The sequence below is a fragment of the Morone saxatilis genome, unplaced genomic scaffold (assembly GCF_004916995.1).
Source record: "Morone saxatilis isolate NCDOM2014 unplaced genomic scaffold, NCSU_SB_2.0 Contig0, whole genome shotgun sequence".
In the NCBI taxonomy this organism is placed as follows: Eukaryota; Metazoa; Chordata; class Actinopteri; family Moronidae; genus Morone; species Morone saxatilis.
Window position 1 is genome coordinate 19,998,893 of NW_023339650.1, and position 4,397 is coordinate 20,003,289.

A 4,397-nucleotide genomic window follows, 5' to 3' on the forward strand; every position below is an offset into this window, starting at 1 on the left:
GAGCACCACTGTTTTTCCTCTTAAATGCACCTTAACTTCCTGAGTAGCTATTGTAGTTCATGGTTTATCCAATCATGCCTCTTACCAGTGACAGACCATCTGGCTCACAGTCCACCAGAAAAGACACAATGTTTTTTGGCCCTGTGAAGTTATGTAAAGCAACTGCAAGATTGTTACTAAGTTTAGTTTGTACATCCGTGCAGTTTTCTCGCGTAATTATAATCCCACTTACTATACAGTTGGAACGCACTACTCAACAGGCTCGTTCGAGATGAATCTGTTCACAAACATATCTTGTGTTATTGATAAAAATAATAATTTTATTTAGTTTATTTATATATCGGAATGTGGTCTACAAACTACAAACAGCCTAAGATGTCAGACTTGACTGCAGCTTTTTGTCACCTCTTCCTGCTGCTGCCACCTGATCTCGTCCACTTTAGAGGCAAAGCGCAGTTAATCTCAAAAGAGCCTAATCTGACGTCATAATACTACATAGTATGAATTAAACATACCCAACCATCATTAAAAAACCATTTCCTTCATCACTCAAATAATCGTTCATCTGATATGAAAGCTTTTCTGTGTCTTCAAACAAGAAAAGACTCACTGACTTGTTCCTGTGAATGTCTGTCATATCTGCTCCAAGTATGTTTGTGAAAGAAGAGACTGGTTAATAACTAGTTAATTGTAGTTAATAGTTAATAGTCTAGTACTGCTACCCGTCATAGACATATAATGACAAAATCATCAGTTCATAATCAGTTTATAAAATAGAATTCATTATTTTACATTCAAGCAGCCAAAAGTATTTGAAGTAGTTCATATTGGCTCCACCTGCAGCAACTCCAACATTAAAGTACTGATTACATGTTAATGCATCAATAATAATCATCCACTAATATAATAATACAACACTGACAGAGGCCAAACCTCTTAGTAAAGTTTTCTGCTGTTTTACTGAACTAAAGAGCCGATCACACAGAGACACATAGCAAAGATTAATTACTTCCTTGTGGTTCGGTGCGCCTGGTCTACGCTCCTCTTTTGCATCACGGTTTTGTAGCAGTGTTTAGACGCACCAGCAGTTAGCGCAACAAGATGAACAAAGAGTCATTGAGGAGTCAAACAGTGAAAAGTGTCTCTTACTAACCTTCAGATGGACAAAAGAAGCTGCGACTCGACAAGCTCACAAAATGAAAATTGAATTATCACTCCCACTGCACTGCTGCTCCAGTAACCATTTTAAATAAATAATTTCAGTTTGACTGTGAGGAAGTGTAACCTCGTAAACTGGTGTGTGTGCTGTGGAAACGGTCACAGAATCCTTTGTGGTAGGAAAGGCTGTTCATTTCACAACCTGAGCCAAAAAACAGCCAAAATTCTGAAATGTGCTTTTAAGAGACTGTGTTGCCTAAATACAAGAGAAGTGTCATCAGACAGCTCCTTTCCTGTCTTGAGTTAGTTGACTGCTGTGAATGGATTCCTGTTACTGAGCTCCTGTTTTCCTTTTGACTCTCAACTCAACAGTAACATTTGGACTACATGTGGCCTCAGTTTTGTTCACGTGTGATAAAATAGTAGCCGTACAACCGGGCTTGATAAGGCTGATGTGTGGGAAATAAACGCGGAGTATTGTGGAAACCAGCTAACAATAGCTCAACCAAAAACACAGACCCAAACTGTTACACTTTCCGAAGCTGCATTTACAGGTATTACAAGATTATATGTGTGTGGTCTGATATAAAGCAAGTACAAAGTACATAGTACAAATGTGACAGTTATTTCTGTTGTAAGTATACTGTGTACTGATCTGGGTACTTCCCTAGTTCAGCACATTAACTTAAATATTAACAGACCGTCAATATAGGAAGCATCCACTATACACTGATAAAGCAATTCAGGATTACTATCATTAGCACACAATAATAATATTAATAATAATAATAATACACATGTCTGTGGTACACAGTAAAGCGGTTAACAGCATAATTAATAGCAGGAACAGCAATGATAATAAGGCTACTCTGTCTACAAAGTAAACTATGAACAACTGAACAAAATAATTCAGGCACAATTATTCACAACAGAAGTGTCATAGCTCACATGTAGTATGTTGGTCCAGATTATTGTCCTTTGTCACACGTCCACCGCCACAAAGCAGGAATATTGCCTGCTCATTACCACACAGTCGGGGAGGGCAGAGTCCGTTTATGTTAACGTCACTGTGAGGAAGGTGGAACTTCCCTGCTGTAGTGACCCACTGCAGGTGATCCATCGATGGTCCATAAAAAGATGAAAAATGTTGATATTTTGTTTTCCACATGAAACAGGAAGCAGGGTGCTGTTTGCTTCCTCTTGTGTCCTGTAGAAACTAGCTAGGGAGGAACTTTGGTAAACATGTTCTCCCTTACGTCCTCATGAGGCTCTTATAAGTTCTCTTCAAATGAAACATCTTAACATATGAGTGGAACATGTACACCTAGTCTTGTTTTTGTACAGCCCGAGCTAACAGCTAACTAAAGCTAATTAACAACGAATAAACCTCCAGACTCCAGCTGTCAACAGTGAAACATTTAGTTTGAAACTTGAATGTAGTTGGAGGGACTTTAGGACCCAGCAGAGATTATGTGCAGTCTCAGGTGATATCTGATCAAAGGTCAGATGCAGGTGTGGTAGGCGGTATAGACAGAAACCTGTTTCAGAGCTGCACTAATGTGACCTGAGCAATAATGTTAAATCTTCACAGACATCCCGTCAGAGTAAAGGAGTCATTCAGGATATTTATGAACTGAACAGGACAACCTGAGACTTATTGATAAGCACTGATTATAGAGCCAAACTAACTAAATATACCTTTGAGGTTGACACAGAGTGAGCTGTCTCACCTTAAACCAGCTGATTTCTTTATCACCCTCCATTTATTAAAATCCAAAGCTGATTCATTTTACAAATGACAGAACTGAGATGCTTTCTTGGTTATCTTAAGGGATGCACCCGTTCATACTGAGTTCTTTCTTCATTCATTTGTCTCAACTTAAAAAACAAACTTTCGCTCTCACAGTTTGAGTGGCCAGTCATTATTCTAAACTCTAAACTGGTAAAAGATAAAAATCATATAATTGTTTTAAACGTATCACCTTAGAAAGCTGTCAGTAGCTGTAAAGCAGCTTATCCTTTCAGTCTGTGGAGCTAAGCTAACTTTAGCACAACATTAAATCAGATATCAGAACTTTTACACTTTCAGGTGTAACTTAGAAGCAGTTTGTTGTTGTTTGTTTAAATGGCATTATTATTTGAAGTTACATTTGAAGTTTTCAGTTGAAACAACCTCGGGTTACTAAGAAGCTCTTTCAAAATAAGTAGGTGTGAACACTCCCAAATGTCCCAAGGAGGCTCTTCAAATTACACATCTTAACATATGAATGGAATGTTTTGTTGGTGCAATGGCAGAGATTTTTTGATTCAAATGTAGCTTAACGATGTCCTGTGATGTTACTTTAGGACATAAGAACAAAAATTAGTGGGACTACTACAAATAACTTAATATACAGGAATTAGCATTATGGACATAACTAAAGCTAATCAAACAAATACATTTAGTCAGCCAAATACCAACTTCACGTTCAGCAACAGTTAGCTAAAAAGCTAAAACACAATAGCTTGCTAACTTGCTCGATGTAAAGTCGCTAACAGCTATAAGGAAGTGTGATATGCACAGTTATTTATTCTTTTTATGGGTCTTAAATTCGGTCATTAGCACCACAAACAGCTGCTGTGGAAACAGTCAAGTTCACTGAAAAGAGTGCGGTAACGGCTGTGTATCAGAGGAGAGTGGAGCCTCCCAGGAAGACTTTATGAAGGCTGAATGTTATAAAATACACATCCAAACTACGTTTATATAATCAGTGACTCAGTGATTATGGATGCCTGAACCTGCTGAAAATAAAGGCAGCTTCTGCTTACTAACTTTTGGAGAAGAATCAGAACTTCCAAATTTATGTTGAGCAAATAAACTTATCAATAGCAGTGGAGGAAGTATTCAAATAAGTATCACAAATATTCTGTTATAAGTTAAAATCATGCATTCAAAATGTTCCTGCAGTTGAAGTACAGAAGGACTGAAATGTTTCAAAGTAAAAGCACTCATTATGCAGAATGAGCCCTGTCAGTGTTATTAAGTTACTGTATCATTATTATTGATCATGTATAGATACATGCAGTTTTCTAACCTTTAAGCTCCTCCTAGTTCTCCTTGGTGAAGGGACAAAAGTTTCTCTAAGGAGGTAATTACTGGATGTAAATATAGACATAGCTGCAAGAAGATTGAGTTTGGTTTCATGAAAATCAGAATTAGAATCAGAATCAGGATCAGGTTTATTGCCAGGTAGGTTTTT